Source organism: Ranitomeya variabilis, chromosome 1 (assembly GCF_051348905.1).
Source record: "Ranitomeya variabilis isolate aRanVar5 chromosome 1, aRanVar5.hap1, whole genome shotgun sequence".
NCBI lineage: Eukaryota > Metazoa > Chordata > Amphibia > Anura > Dendrobatidae > Ranitomeya > Ranitomeya variabilis.
This window is the reverse complement of record NC_135232.1, coordinates 300,828,497-300,846,259: the sequence shown is the minus strand read 5'-3', so window position 1 is coordinate 300,846,259 and position 17,763 is coordinate 300,828,497. Positions and strand designations below refer to the sequence as shown.

Genomic DNA, 17,763 nt, shown 5'->3' with positions numbered 1-17,763 from the left:
CTGTATATGTGAGTACACTGTGTATATACCGTATGTGTGTGTACACGGTGTATATACCGTATATATGTGTGTGTACACGGTGCATATACCGTATATGTGTGTGTACACTGTGTATATACCGTATATGTGTGTACACAGTGTATATACCGTATATATGTGTGTGCACAGTGTATATACCGAATATGTGTGTGTACACGGTGTATATACCGTATATATGTGTGTGCACACTGTGTATATACCGAATATGTGTGTACACGGTGTATATACCGTATATGTGTGTGTACACGGTGTATATACTGTATATGTGTGTGTACACGGTGTATATACCGTATATGTGTGTGTACACGGTGTATATACCGAATATGTGTGTGTACACGGTGTATATACCGTATATATGTGTGTACACGGTGTATATACCATATATATGTGTGCACACGGTGCATATACCGTATATGTGTGTGCACACTGTGTATATACTGAATATGTGTGTGTACACGGTGTATATACCGTATATATGTGTGTGCACACTGTGTATATACCGAATATGTGTGTGTACACGGTGTATATACCGTATATGTGTGTGTACACGGTGTATATACCGTATATGTGTGTGTACACGGTGTATATACCGTATATATGTGTGTGTGCACACTGTGTATATACCGAATATGTGTGTGTACACGGTGTATATACCGTATATATGTGTGTGTGCACACTGTGTATATACCGAATATGTGTGTGTACACGGTGTATATACCGTATATATGTGTGCACACTGTGTATATACCGAATATGTGTGTGTACACGGTGTATATACCGTATATATGTGTGTACACGGTGTATATACCGTATATATGTGTGTACACGGTGTATATACCGAATATGTGTGTGTACACGGTGTATATACCGAATATGTGTGTGTACACGGTGTATATACCGTATATATGTGTGTGTTCACACTGTGTATATACCGAATATGTGTGTGTACACGGTGTATATACCGAATATGTGTGTGTACACGGTGTATATACCGTATATAAGTGTGTACACGGTGTATATACCGTATATATGTGTGTACACGGTGTATATACCGTATATATGTGTGTACACGGTGTATATACCGTATATATGTGTGTACACGGTGTATATACCGAATATGTATGTGTACACGGTGAATATACCGTATATATGTGTGTACACGGTGTATATACTGTATATATGTGTGTGTGCACACTGTGTATATACCGAATATGTGTGTGTACACGGTGTATATACCGTATATATGTGTGTGTGCACACTGTGTATATACCGAATACGTGTGTGTACACGGTGTATATACCGAATATGTGTGTGTACACGGTGTATATACCGTATATGTGTGTGTACACGGTGTATATACCGAATATGTGTGTACACGGTGTATATACCGTATATATGTGTGTACACAGTGTATATACCGTATATATACAGTGGGGCAAAAAAGTATTTAGTCAGTCAGCAATAGTGCAAGTTCCACCACTTAAAAAGATGAGAGGCGTCTGTAATTTACATCATAGGTAGACCTCAACTATGGGAGACAAACTGAGAAAAAAAAATCCAGAAAATCACATTGTCTGTTTTTTTATCATTTTATTTGCATATTATGGTGGAAAATAAGTATTTGGTCAGAAACAAAATTTCATCTCAATACTTTGTAATCTATCCTTTGTTGGCAATGACAGAGGTCAAACGTTTTCTGTAAGTCTTCACAAGGTTGCCACACACTGTTGTTGGTATGTTGGCCCATTCCTCCATGCAGATCTCCTCTAGAGCAGTGATGTTTTTGGCTTTTCGCTTGGCAACACGGACTTTCAACTCCCTCCAAAGGTTTTCTATAGGGTTGAGATCTGGAGACTGGCTAGGCCACTCCAGGACCTTGAAATGCTTCTTACGAAGCCACTCCTTCGTTGCCCTGGCGGTCTGCTTTGGATCATTGTCATGTTGAAAGACCCAGCCACGTTTCATCTTCAATGCCCTTGCTGATGGAAGGAGGTTTGCACTCAAAATCTCACGATACATGGCCCCATTCATTCTTTCATGTACCGGGATCAGTCGTCCTGGCCCCTTTGCAGAGAAACAGCCCCAAAGCATGATGTTTCCACCACCATGCTTTACAGTAGGTATGGTGTTTGATGGATGCAACTCAGTATTCTTTTTCCTCCAAACACGACAAGTTGTGTTTCTACCAAACAGTTCCAGTTTGGTTTCATCAGACCATAAGACATTCTCCCAAAACTCCTCTGGATCATCCAAATGCTCTCTAGCAAACTTCAGACGGGCCCGGACATGTACTGGCTTAAGCAGTGGGATACGTCTGGCACTGCAGGATCTGAGTCCATGGTGGCGTAGTGTGTTACTTATGGTAGGCCTTGTTACATTGGTCCCAGCTCTCTGCAGTTCATTCACTAGGTCCCCCCGCATGGTTCTGGGATTTTTGCTTACCGTTCTTGTGATCATTCTGACCCCACGGGGTGGGATTTTGCGTGGAGCCCCAGATCGAGGGAGATTATCAGTGGTCTTGTATGTCTTCCATTTTCTAATTATTGCTCCCACTGTTGATTTCTTCACTCCAAGCTGGTTGGCTATTGCTGATTCAGTCTTCCCAGCCTGGTGCAGGGCTACAATTTTGTTTCTGGTGTCCTTTGACAGCTCTTTGGTCTTCACCATAGTGGAGTTTGGAGTCAGACTGTTTGAGGGTGTGCACAGGTGTCTTTTTATACTGATAACAAGTTTAAACAGGTGCCATTACTACAGGTAATGAGTGGAGGAAAGAGGAGACTCTTAAAGAAGAAGTTACAGGTCTGTGAGAGCCAGAAATCTTGATTGTTTGTTTCTGACCAAATACTTATTTTCCACCATAATATGCAAATAAAATGATAAAAAAACAGACAATGTGATTTTCTGGATTTTTTTTTCTCAGTTTGTCTCCCATAGTTGAGGTCTACCTATGATGTAAATTACAGACGCCTCTCATCTTTTTAAGTGGTGGAACTTGCACTATTGCTGACTGACTAAATACTTTTTTGCCCCACTGTATGTGTGTGCACACTGTGTATATACCGAATATGTGTGTGTACACGGTGTATATACCGTATATATGTGTGTGTGCACACTGTGTATATACCGTATATGTGTGTACACGGTGTATATACCGAATATGTGTGTGTACACGGTGTATATACCGTATATGTGTGTGTACACGGTGTATATACCGTATATGTGTGTGTACACGGTGTATATACCGAATATGTGTGTGTACACTGTGTATATACCGTATATGTGTGTGTACACCGTGTATATACCGTATATGTGTGTGTACACGGTGTATATACCGTATATGTGTGTGTACACTGTGTATATACCGTATATGTGTGTACACGGTGTATATACCGTATATGTGTGTGTACACTGTGTATATACCGTATATGTGTGTGTACACCGTGTATATACCGAATATGTGTGTGTACACTGTGTATATACCGTATATGTGTGTGTACACGGTGTATATACCGTATATGTGTGTACACGGTGTATATACCGTATATGTGTGTGTACACGGTGTATATACCGAATATGTGTGTGTACACTGTGTATATACCGAATATGTGTGTGTACACCGTGTATATACCGAATATGTGTGTGTACACCGTGTATATACCGAATATGTGTGTGTACACCGTGTATATACCGAATATGTGTGTGTACACTGTGTATATACCGTATATGTGTGTGTACACGGTGTATATACCGTATATGTGTGTGTACACGGTGTATATACCGTATATGTGTGTGTACACGGTGTATATACCGTATATGTGTGTGTACACGGTGTATATACCGAATATGTGTGTGTACACCGTGTATATACCGAATATGTGTGTGTACACCGTGTATATACCGAATATGTGTGTGTACACTGTGTATATACCGTATATGTGTGTGTACACTGTGTATATACCGTATATGTGTGTGTACACGGTGTATATACCGTATATGTGTGTGTACACGGTGTATATACCGAATATGTGTGTGTACACTGTGTATATACCGTATATGTGTGTGTACACGGTGTATATACCGTATATGTGTGTGTACACGGTGTATATACCGTATATGTGTGTGTACACGGTGTATATACCGTATATGTGTGTGTACACGGTGTATATACCGAATATGTGTGTGTACACTGTGTATATACCGAATATGTGTGTGTACACCGTGTATATACCGAATATGTGTGTGTACACCGTGTATATACCGAATATGTGTGTGTACACCGTGTATATACCGAATATGTGTGTGTACACTGTGTATATACCGTATATGTGTGTGTACACGGTGTATATACCGTATATGTGTGTGTACACGGTGTATATACCGTATATGTGTGTGTACACGGTGTATATACCGAATATGTGTGTGTACACCGTGTATATACCGAATATGTGTGTGTACACTGTGTATATACCGTATATGTGTGTGTACACGGTGTATATACCGTATATGTGTGTGTACACGGTGTATATACCGAATATGTGTGTGTACACGGTGTATATACCGTATATGTGTGTGTACACGGTGTATATACCGTATATGTGTGTGTACACGGTGTATATACCGTATATGTGTGTGTACACGGTGTATATACCGAATATGTGTGTGTACACTGTGTATATACCGAATATGTGTGTGTACACCGTGTATATACCGAATATGTGTGTGTACACTGTGTATATACCGTATATGTGTGTGTACACGGTGTATATACCGTATATATGTGTGTGCACACTGTGTATATACCGTATATGTGTGTGTACACGGTGTATAGACCGTATATGTGTGTGTACACGGTGTATATACCGTATATGTGTGTGCACACTGTGTATATACCGTATATGTGTGTGTACACTGTGTATATACCGTATATGTGTGTGTACACGGTGTATATACCGTATATGTGTGTGCACACTGTGTATATACCGTATATGTGTGTGTACACTGTGTATAGACCGTATATGTGTGTGTACACGGTGTATAGACCGTATATATGTGTGTACACCGGACATATTACACAGCATTTGTTGTACAGTACTTACAGCAGCATCAAACAAGATTGAGAGTTCCCAGTGCTGAAAAGCTTCCCACCTCTCCGCCCACCGCTGACCCGCCCACTGCCTGTACTCATCGCCTATTGGCCGCTACTCCCGTGTAGGCGTGCCGGGGGCGTGGCGATCGGCGCAGAGACAGAAGCACCGTTCTGCTTCCCTGTCAGTTCCCGACGTGCAGAGCAGCAGAGAGGTCCCTGTGGCTGAGCCGCCGCTGCATGGGCGCACATCCCTCCGGCTCATCCATCACTCTCTGCACGGTCGGCGCTGTGCTCGGTGGGGAACCTGCCGCTGAACCCCGGCAAGGATAGGAGCGGCTGCCAGCCGTCCGCGAGGGGATGTAGCGCCCAGCAGAGGACACTGTTCGTCTGCAGCTCTGGGTCGCGGCACGGTCTGCACTTCTCCCGGTAATATTTATTATCTGCAGCAGCCGCGGTGGCTCCCACCTCCTCCGTCTCCGCCGATCACTTCTGTCCTCAGCCTGGAGTTTACAAGAACCCTGATAACAAAGACATTTCCCTTTCTTTCCTGTTAATATTTCCATTCATTTTTGTCTTGTTTTCCTGATTTTCTGCTGTCACCGTGATCTGAAAGTGCTGCCCCCGAGGCTGGGAAAGAGATTGGATTCTCACTGCTGAGGAGAGAAGACATCCCGATTAATAAGGCACCGAGGCTCTGCCCTGGAACCTACAAGCTCCTGCTCCTTCTTTCTGGTGTATCTGCCCCTCGGATTAATGGGACGAGGCGATGCAGGAACACTACACGACCCCTCAGACAATTGATGCTTCCTAGAGACACGACCGGCTCCCTGGATGCTCCTTCCCATCCCAAGGCTCTCACCCCCGGGATCTCTAAGGAATATTTCTCCAGACCTTATGGCTTGGATTGAGTTTTAAGAGTCCTGCAAAGACTTTATTTTTTCTTTTTCCTGGATCAAAGGCAGGAAAGCAGGAAAAAAAAGGAGATTTATGGTAAATATTTCCCCATTTAGAATATTAGAATAGAGCAGATGGTGGCTTTTCCTCCCAGCTATCTTCTTCTTATGAATGCTGGTTTCAACTAGTTACTTTATCTTAATCGTTATCCATCTGTGTAGAATTATTGGAAACATCTTATTTTTTATTCTGAACTCCTGTATTTAGATTTGGTTTTATTATTGATACGTATCGCTACAATGTCTTGTGTTTAATAATAATTCTGGGAATATTTTAATTATTATTAATAATAATAATAATAATAATAATAATAATATTTTTTATAAAGCACCATTAATTCCATGGTGCTGTGCATGAGACGGGTTACATCAAAATACAAATATCACTTACAGTGAACAAACTAACAATCAGACTGATCCTTTATTGATATTTTAATACTGTGATTGTAAGAACCTGCTGATGCCAGGGATATGCACTTTATTCCAGTGCTTCCTAGTCTGTGATCTTCAATTATTGTAGCTTTATTATTGTAATATTTACACTAAATACATATATATGGACGTGTGTTTGTAAAATAGAAAAAAAAGACCATTTCCTAGACTTGTCGCACTTTATATTCTCTTAAAAACCTGGATCCTTTATACTAGGGCCGAATAGAGTGGCAAAGAAGGGGGTAGGTCATTAGGCCTTTTGTCCCATAGGATTTAGTGCTAGGGATTTGCTGTAATCTTTGCTGAACCCTCATTCTATAGAACAAAATGTAAATATTTGCAAGCAAAGGCAATGGTGTTGTATATCATTGTGTGCCTGTCAACTTCTCAGTAGTGGCTTGAAGCCATTTAATGTCCTTCTTCTGGAAAGTTGAGATGACTCAGTTTCCATCTCACAAGACACATTGAGACTGTATCTTTGAGTATGAGGAAGGAGGAATGTCTAGCCTTAGATGACAATTGATCTTGCATTGTTTAGTTTTATGCCTGCATTTGAATTGTTCTCCTATGCAAACTATGTCTATAAATATAGGGTCAAACAAGTCGGATAAATATGATGGGAATAAAAAAGGCGTTCAGTTCAGAAGTAATGGGGATTATAGTGTTTACCCTGTTCCTTGAGGGTCAAGGACAGAATAATGTCAATTTAAGTACTGTCTGAATATATGACCCTTGTGCTGATTTGATCACATAGTTGTGTATAAAACAGGATTTCTATGTTGTGTTTTTCTTCCTCTGGTTGGTTTTGTGTTTCAGGGCTGATGGTAATCATTTGATGTTATTCTTGCACCCGTATAAATAATCCTCTTCAGGACATAATCATACATTACTATTTTACTTTAGTATTTTGCATTTAGCATTAATGTTATATATATATATATATATATATATATATATATATATATATATATATATATAATTTTAATATTTAATACCTTTTTATTTTTCCTCTTCATCGGCAAATATTTACCTTATTTCCACTGTTCTTATTATTTCAGGGAAATAAAGTGTTTGTTTTTTTTCTTACATTTTGGCCCCTAGTGAAAAGGATTAATTAGTTTGTATTAGATAATATCAATATATTTTGTGCCTTTTCATCCTGTCTTTCAGTTTAACAATGTGTAATTTATAGTAAGGGGAGTAAAATAATGGAATTTAAGTAATTTACACACACAAAAAAATTACATTTTAGGTCCATCCGTGCCATGTCAGGTTTATCCATGACACACCATTGCTAATCCCTGGTGGATGGCAATGGGTCATCATCCTGCACATGACATTCTGTTCTTCATCCCTAACATGTGCAGTGATTGGATAAAGGGATGGACTGTGAACTTCAATGCCCTTCCCACCTGTTGAGTAGTAAAAAAAAGGTCTGCAGTTTCCTGCCATGAGGCTAGGAAGTTAGTTTATGGGTGAGAATATTCTTTAGAAACCTGTGAATCTATGAAACAAATGGAATGGATTTATTACTGTGGTGGCCTTGACCTTGGTCTGAATGGTCTCCAGGTAGTCCTTGCACATCAAAGGAAATAGGCAAATGGAGTGCGAGAAGAATTGTGTGTAAGTAATGTCATTCTCCAGCTGCGGCAAAAGTCCTAGCATGCACTTTTTTCAGTTTACGTGTTATTAGTGGAAATCGTAAATTATGGCATTTTGACAGGTCGGGTTACATAAATGTTGATGACTGGCTGATGGCCAGACTATGACTATATTTATATTTTTAGCTAATTATAACGGAGGTAAGGCTATATAGTCTTATATGGCATATATTCCTATTATGAATCATTTTTGTTTCTATGTTAAAAAAACAAAAAACTTTCTACCCTTAGGGAGAGACATGAGGTGTAGCTCACCGAGACCCTCAACTCTGAATGACTCTGCCTTTCATGATCGACAGTGAGAAGCTACAGTTTGTAGTTAATGTCCCTATTTTCCATGGCAGGGTATAAAGGTCAGTTTTGGGTTCACATAATGCTTTAGGTGTGTTTAATCTGTCCATTCTCAGAAGGTCAATAAGTTTTAATGGATGAATCTTTCCATATAAGTGAATTCATTATCTGGATGTTGACCTGAGCGTTGCGTTTCCCTACTGATACCTTGGTGCTAGGATGGAAACGGGAAATATCGAATCCTAAAATTCAATTCTTCCAGAAGAGAATCCCTGTGTGTGATATACTTGTATAGGGATGATGTTCTCCAGAACCGGAATATTTCTATATACATTGTAGCCAGAGGTGTATATTAATGCTCTATTTCTCTTCTAAACTCTGTATTTAGGTGTCTGCATTTTTAGAAGTGACATCTGTATGCTGTCTTAATAGTCCTGCGTTTCTTCTTCTGCTAATAGCTACCATGATGGGTTTAGTTTGTGTTTGCTTAGCTGGAGATTTAATGGGAACAGTCAGATTAGTAGGCATCTTGATGAGCCTGCAGATGGGTCATTCCTTCTTTTGTCTGCCCTTGTTTTGCTTATGAAGGTAGACACAATAAAACTCTGTTCTGCCTTTCAACCTCCAAACAGATAACAAGGCGGAGAGGAAATGAAAGGGCTTAATGGCATATGGCCTAGTAACCATTTCCAAAGAAGAGGAGGCTGAGAATCCTGGGAGAGGGTATCTGTGTTAACTCTTAGGAAAATAAATGGTCTAAAGGTGAACGGCTATAGGGGATTTATATTGTGCATATAGTATTTGTTCAGCTTGTTAATATGCAGGATCGTTAACTGTACGTGTATATACTTGGCAACATCTCCAACTATCCTTTATAAACTATCCATATAAACTGACATCGCTATTTAGTGAACCTATAGTTTAGAAATTGAGTTTTATAAAGCATATGCTGAGTATATGATTGGCTTGAAGGTTGACACTAAATTTAACCTGCTAAGCATCTGAACCCCCTGCGGTTGCTTTTTTTTTTTTTTTTTTTTACCGAGTGCTGCATTTTTTTACCCAAACCTCAAAAAATCAACTGATTGGTCCATTAGCTTTCTATGAATATGGCCTTAGGCTGACTATATACATTCTGAATAGCTTCAACCAATCGTAAGGGTGGGTCACGTCTCCCATGACCCACTCCATACAAAACTGACCCCAACTCAGCCAAGTGAGCATAGTGTTCTCCATGAGTCGAAGGGAATAAGCCTGGAATGGTGCTTATCGCCCCTCAGGTACAAATGGACCAGTTTTTGTGCTTATTTGTTTTCCGCTGCTCCCCTGAGTTTTTGTATCTTTTAAATCCACCAAATGGTTCTAGAGATAAGGACCTTTCAATATTGTTCTAATTTTTATGGTTTTTGCAAGAGGTGGCGTGGCTAAGATTATCTGTAGGCATGTCTTTAGGCGGATCTGCATTATTACACTATGATAACGCCCTCTTAGTAAAGACCATAAAAATTATCACTACATAACAGGGACTATATCTTTAGTACGATGCAAAAATTTAAGAAAAAAATACAAAGAAATGGAATAGTCATGGGAGCAGCTAGAATAAAATACCAAAAGCTGCCTACTTTAGACATGGTGATGGGTTCGCTTTAAGAACAAAAGGATCAGGCATATTGAAAACGTACAGCCTGATTTCTTTTTATTTTTATTTTTTTTTATTTTTATTCTACTGATGCCTGCCTCCAAGGAAAACTCTGGACTCCGCATCACACCTTTAGTTGGGTCAGCTTTCAATACATTAATGTGGATAGTGAGAGATAGGGAAATTATTTTTTTGGACATGTACTTACAGTAATTGATGATAAAAAGCAACTGAATAAATACAAATGTCATTTTCAATGTGCTTTGGGTCATGAAAAATTAGATAAGTCATCTACAGTATATAAGAAGTGTGTGTATATACATACACACATACACACACACACACACACACACACACACACACACACACACACACACACACACACACACACACACACACACACACGTTAATATTGGCCTTGCTCACACTAAGGGTACCGTCACACAGTGGCATTTTCATCGCTACAACGGCACGATTCGTGACGTTCTAGCGATATCGTTCCGATATCGCTGTGTCTGACACGCTACTGCGATCCGGAACCCCGCTGAGAATCGTACGTCGTAGCAGATCGTTTGAAACTTTCTTTCGTCGTCTAGTGTCCCGCTGTGGCGGCATGATTGCATCGTGTGACACAGGTTGTATACGATGTGCGCACAGTAACCAACGGCTTCTACATCGCAAATACGTCATGAAATTATCGCTCCAGCGCCGTGTATTGCAACGTGTGACCGCAGTCTACGACGCTGGAGCGATAATCATACGACGCTGCAACGTCACGAATCGTGCCGTCGTAGCGATGAAAATGCCACTGTGTGACGGTACCCTTACTTCAGTAGTACAACATTACATATCTAAAGCTTGTTTTTACTTAATTATTGATGTTGTCCCTTATAGGATGTTATATGAACAATGATATGGGAAATGTATAATATCTTACAGTAGATAATAATGCAGAGTGGGATCTTTGCATAAAAAGATGGAATTATATGGTAATCATTTTAATCAGTATCTTATGTTCTAGAAACTTGTATCAGAAAAAAATTATAAGGTCAGGAATGGTTCGTACACTATGTTCCAAATTATTATGCAAATGACATTTTTCTCGGATTTTCCTAAATGGTCTGTGCAAATGACAGTCTAATAAAAGTAATCACCCGTTAGAGTATACATCGAATTTTACTGAAGAAACCTCCCAATGATAACAGTATAATCTCCAAAATGAATAAAAACGCAAAATGCACTGTTCCAAATTATTAGGCACAGTAGAATTTCTAAACATTTGATATGTTTTAAATAACTGAAAATGCTCATTTGTGGAATTTGCAGCATTAGGGGGTCACATTTACTGAACAAAAAAGCTATTTAACTCCAAAACATCCTAACAGGCCAAGTTACATGTTAACATAGGAACCCTTCTTTGATATCACCTTCACAATTCTTGCATCCATTGAACTTGAGTTTTTGTAGAGTTTCTGCTTGTATTTCTTTGCATGAAGTTGGAATAGCCTCCCAGAGCTGCTGTTTTGATGTGAACTGCCTCCCACCCTCATAGATCTTTTGCTTGATGATACTCCAAAGGTTCTCTATAGGGTTGAGGTCAGGGGAAGATGGTGGCAACATCATGAGTTTATCTCCTTTTATGGCCATAGCAGCCAATGACTCAGAGGTATTCTTTGCAGCATGAGATGGTGCATTGTCAGCATGAAGATGATTTTGCTCCTGAAGGCACGTTTCTGCTTTTTATACCATGGAAGAAAGTTGTCAGTCAGAAACTCTAATATACTTTGCAGAGGTCATTTTCATACCTTCAGGAACCTTAAAGGGCCCTACCAGCTGTTTCCCCATGTTTCCAGCCCAAAACATGACTCCTCCACCTCCTTGCTGACGTCGCAGCCTTGTTGGGACATGGTGGCCATCCACCAACCATCCACTACTCCATCCATCTGGACCATCCAGGGTTGCTCGACACTCCTCAGTAAACAAGACTGTTTGAAAATTAGTCTTCATGTATGTCTGGGCCCACTGCAACCGATTCTGCTTGTGAACACTGTTTAGGAGTGGCCGAATAGTAGGTTTATGCACCACAGCAAGCCTGTGAAGGATCCTACACCTTGAGGTTCGAGGGACTCCAGAGGCACCAGCAGCTTCAAATAACTGTTTGCTGCTTTGTGTTGGTATTTTGGCAGCTGCTTTCTTAATCCAATGAATTTGTCTGGCAGAAACCTTCCTCATTATGCCTTTATCTGCATGAACTCTGTCTGTTCTCTGTTTCAGTCACAAAACTCTTCAAAGTATGATGATCACTCTTAAGTTTTCGTGAAATATCTAATGTTTTCATACCTTGTCCAAGGCATTGCACTATTTAACGCTTTTCAGCAGCAGAGAGACCCTTTTAATTTCTCATATTGCTTGAAACCTGTGGCCTGCTTAATAATGTGGAACATCATATTTAAGTAGTTTTCCTTTAATTAGAATCACCTGGAAAACTAATTATCCCATGTGTTTAAGATTGATTTCAGTGATCCATTGAGCCCTGAGACACAATACCATCCACGAGTTTATTTGAAAAACAAAACAATTAAATCTTTGACACTTGAATCCAATTTGCATAATAATTTGGAACACAGTGTAGTTATTAGTCTATACAGGAATATACCGGTAATAGAAAAGCGAGATCTAAACCCACATGAATTGTATGGAGACCACCAAGTCATGAGGAAGCAGTCATATAGGAAACGGAGGAATGAGATTTGTAGATCAAGACTAAAATAATCTAATATTTGCAGTTTAATTCTTTTGTTTTCCATTAACATGGTTGAGCTCTAGCTCATCAGTGTGATGATGTGGAAATGATTGCCACAGGCAGGTACTTTAGGTATTTCAGCTCGGATGACCTATTATAATGTTTACATAGTGAAAACAGTCTGGAAGGTATTTTTTCCTTTTTTTTTCTTAGTAAGTCGAGTCTACCAGGGGAAAAGAGGCCCTTTCTGCAATGTATGTGATACTGTGCTTGTTAAAATGATCATAATTTGGGTAGATTGTGCAGATTCTTGGGAGCCTGTCTGATTTATGCTGCCTGAATCACGGACAGCGTGAATGAACCAATAGCATAGCTGTGCTATGTATGCTGTGTATATATTCAATGTATGGTAAGCTGTGGGAGAGAGCACACAGTAGGGTGACCCTATTTAGGGAGGGAGAATAAATGAAAAAGGCATTGCCCACCTAGGGGATGGTTTGGTGCCCCTGTTTTAGAAAGTTCCAGCTGCTGCTGTCTCGTGGCTGCGGTAAAGTCTCTGTAAACGATATAAAAACACTTTTATAAATAGGTTGCGCGAATGGAACCTCTTCCTTGCTGCAGGACGGTTTGATGAGGGTTCTATTATTAAGACAATGCATTTCGATGCCGTACTGACGACTTTTCCAAGTAACAAAAAAATATCAGATCAGATTATTATTGAAAAAGTCACCAGTTCAGCGTTGTCTTAATAAAAGAACCCTCATTAAACTGTCTTGAAGCAAGATATCGTGTTCTATTCATGCAGATTTTTTTTTTAAAAAAGTGTTTTTATTCCATTTATGGAGTGTACGTATTCAAAACCTATTGTGAAGAGACGTCTGGGGCGTAAGAGTCTCGGATGATGAGTCCGTGGCTGGTCCCTGGTGGCCTGTGCCTGACTCAATCTCTGACTGACAGATCTCACCCTATTCTCACACCAAGAGATCTGTGGCGGGGAGAAGCTGCTGGGGACCGGTCACAGAACACTGCTCGAAGACCATGTTCCCACATTCAGTATTTGGTCAGTATTTTCCCTCAGTATTTGTGAACCAAAACCAGGAGTGGGTGATAAATACAGAAGTGGTGACGTGTTTCTATTATACTTTTCCTCTGATTGTTCCTTTGCTGATTTTGGCTTGCACATGCTGAGGTAAAATACTGAGCAAATACTGAACGTGTGAAAAGTATGTTGTCTTTGAAGCGACACTGGCAGCAGTAGCACAGTTAGGGTACCGTCACACAGTGGCATTTTTATCGCTACGACTGCACGATTCGTGACGTTGTAGCGATATCGTTACGATCTTGCAGTGTCTGACACGCTACTGCGATCAGGCACCCAGCTGAGAATCGTACGTCGTAGCACATCGTTTGAAACTTTCTTTCGTCGCTGGATCTCCCGCTGTCATCGCTGGATCGTTGTGTGTGACAGCGATCCAGCGATGCGTTCGCTGGTAACCAGGGTAAACATCGGGTTACTAAGCGCAGGGCCGCGCTTAGTAACCCGATGTTTACCCTGGTTACCAGCGTAAACGTAAAAAAAACAAACCGTACATACTCACCATCTGATGTCCGTCAGGTCCCTTTGCCGTCTGCTTCCTGCTCTGACTGAGATCCGGCCGGAAAGTGAGAGCAGAGCGCAGCGGCGACGTCACCGCTGTGATCTGCTCTCACTTTCCGGCCGGCAGACAGTCACAGCGGGAAGCAGACTGCAAGGGACCTGACGGACATCAGATGGTGAGTATGTACTGTTTGTTTTTTTTACGTTTACGCTGGTAACCAGGGTAAACATCGGGTTACTAAGCGCGGCCCTGCGCTTAGTAACCCAATGTTTACCCTGGTTACCCGGGGACTTTGGCATCGCTCCAGCGCCGTGATTGCAACGTGTGACCGCAATCTACGACGCTGGAGCGATAATCATACGACGCTGCGACGTCACGAATCGTGCCGTCGTAGCGATGTAAATGGTACTGTGTGACGGTACCCTTAGATTCTGATTCATGCTGCCCGTAGTGAGGGCAGCATAAATCAACCGACATATTCCCTTTAATGGTGAATTTGTGGAATATATAAGAACAAAAGGGCTAAAATGAGCAATATGTATGCAAATTGTCAATTGAGATCATTATATTTGTAAGTGCAACTGATTTCCTTTTTCGAGGAAAATGCTACAGTCTTTGACGTAGCATCTATCATATTTGCATCTCGCATCTATCATATTTATTTCTTGATGTATGTATTAGCCATTAACCTTTTTATGTACTTACCAGAATTGAAGCAGACCCTTCTCCTGCTACCAGTGTGAGTAAAGTGTACAGCCAGTGCGTTAACCGAACAAGTAACTAGATCTTTCTTTTTTTTATTTTTTTTATATCAACTGTAATCCTACAGCCCTTTATTAAAGGGATCCTGTGCTCGAGACATAGCCTCTCACATTATAGCTTCCTATAAGAGACTCCCATCAAACAGGGTCACTGTGAGCCTCTTATTCAGTACGTATGAAAGGAGTCAAGGAAAATGTTTATTGCAGACCTACAGACAAGATTATCCAGACAACAGCCCTCCTCCCCATACTCCCCATAAATAAGCCCTATCATCTTGACCTTGCGTACATGTGGCTGCCAGAGACAGTACTGGCACCGCTCATCTCCAAGGGAAACAAAATATTGGACTTCATAAAATTAAATGTCTGACCCTGTTATCAAGGAATAAATTATATTGTGTCTTCAGATGCTTGAATTGTTTTGAATTTTGCATTGAACAGTACCGTAATTATCCTTATAGTAGTCCTTCAACCTATTACTACACTATTGTATTACCAACACAATCAGATATGTGAAGGGGATTCTTTGTATTCTGTATAATAGTAGTGAAAGTGGAAACATCTATTCCAATTCTGGTAGTTGTCTGTTGCTAATTGCTCATATTGCAAGAAAAAATATGCATAAATTAGCCTTTGTGCTAAAGATTTTCCTGCAAATTGTCCTCTGCGAGTCATTGATGGGAAGAGCGTGTAAAAGATTATGACCTTGTGTTTAATGGCACTCTTGGATAGTTATGTAAATTAAGACCGGTTTATGAGTGCAGCGATTCACCAGAAGCCTCCATACTGATACATCTTTCCATGAATATGTGGCATCTTAATCCATATGTGTCCCATCCTCACCCTAACCAGTCTATGTGAAATGCCGCTCACCTGACCCCCCCCCTCTATATGAAATGCAGCCGACCTAACCCCCTCTATATGAAATGCAGCCCACCTCACCCCTTCTATATGAATTGCAGCCCACCTGACCCATTCTATATGAATTGCAGCCCACCTGACCCATTCTATATGAATTGCAGCCCACCTGGCCCGTTCTATATGAATTGCAGCCCACCTGACCCCCTCTATATGAATTGCAGGCCACCTGTCCCCCTTTATATGAAATGCAGCCCATCTGACCCCCCTCTATATGAAATGCAGCCCACTTGATCCCTTCTCCCTGAAATGCAGCCCACTTGATACCTTTTATATGGAATGCAGCCCACCTGACCCCTTCTATATAGAATGTGGCCCCCTGGATCTAGTGCCTGTACAACACTTCTTATGAAGACTGATATTGCTGATGGCATTTTCTAAGCACATCTTCACCCAACCCCTTCTGTTATTCTTAAAACCTGAGATTTCAGTTCCAGAACAAGTGGAGTGTTACCTCTGGTGCTGTGCGTAACCTGACAGCAATGTCAGCCCTCTGTCTTACGGATACATAACTCCTTCCTTCTGTCATCGGGTGCATGCAACAGTAACTGGTTCTCTTTATGTAAATCGAGCAGCCACATACTGTACAAGGCTAACTTTAACCCATTTGCTAAAAGCTAAGACGCCAGGACAGACAATGGAGGGCAATGACACATTGATTAAAACTTGAGACATGTCCTAATCAACTGTACTTTAAACCCCTTTTAATTAGTTGGTGTGACATATTGCACAGCTTTTTTTTATTAGTAATAGTATGTTTACCATTTGTAACGCATCGATGATTCTCTAATCCGTGTTTCGGATTGCTGGATTACCATAGGGAATGTATTATCTGAAAACGACCTATGGTTTACATCAGTTTTTAGCATTAGATTTACTGAATATTTTAAAACATTTTTTTGGCCTTTTTTTGTTACATATCATCATGTATTTAAAAAAAAAAAAAAAAAATGTACGTTTCACACTCGCCACTATTTGAGTCATACTTCCCCTCCTTTGGGAAGAGTTTTCAGAAGTCTCATTATCATAAGACAGGATGCCAATGACAGGTAACACCGTTATACCCAACTGATAACACAGGATCCACCGTTCAGGTTGTATATCACAGCTGACCAGCTTCCACTCTGTTCACAATGCCTTTTGCACAAGGTTGTTTAGATGATTCAATCATGGTTGTCAACCATCTACACATTTATGGACCGTCCATAAAAACCCAATATTTTTCTCTTCCATCTGTAGTGTCCGGCAGAAAAAAAGCACCATCCATGAATTTTCCCCACACTCATGAAGTTTCTACTGGGCAAGCGCTAAAAAGGCTTCCATGCGCAGTGCAAACAGGACAGGACCCATCCATCGCACTCCCCAGTCATTGTCCTCAGCTGGTACCACTGTGAAGTAAATAAACACCAGTGAAAGGACCAGAGAGTGTGGCTTGTTGTGAAATTGGATTTTGGGCTCCCCCGGTGGCCACTGGTGGAATTGAACTGGTGTGCATCATCCTCTCTGTTCACCTGTTTCCATCAGGATGTGGGAGTCGCTATTTAGCCTTGCTCCTCTGTCACTTCCATGCCGGTCAACATTGTAATCAGAAGCCTTTCTGTGCATGTTCCTGCTGCTAGACAACTCCCAGCTAAGTTGGACT

The 17,763-nt window shown here is 40.7% G+C and overlaps 1 protein-coding gene across 1 annotated transcript in view; it reads left to right on the top strand.

Annotated features, from left to right (window-relative positions):
* Positions 1 to 5,306: 5,306 nt before the first annotated feature.
* Positions 5,307 to 17,763, top strand: part of FAM222A (family with sequence similarity 222 member A) — a 113,914-nt gene continuing 101,457 nt past the window's right edge. Inside the window, exon 1 of the mRNA XM_077295733.1 lies at positions 5,307 to 6,115. The gene's annotated coding sequence lies outside the window, so the exon portion shown is untranslated. The remainder of the gene's footprint in view (positions 6,116 to 17,763) is intronic.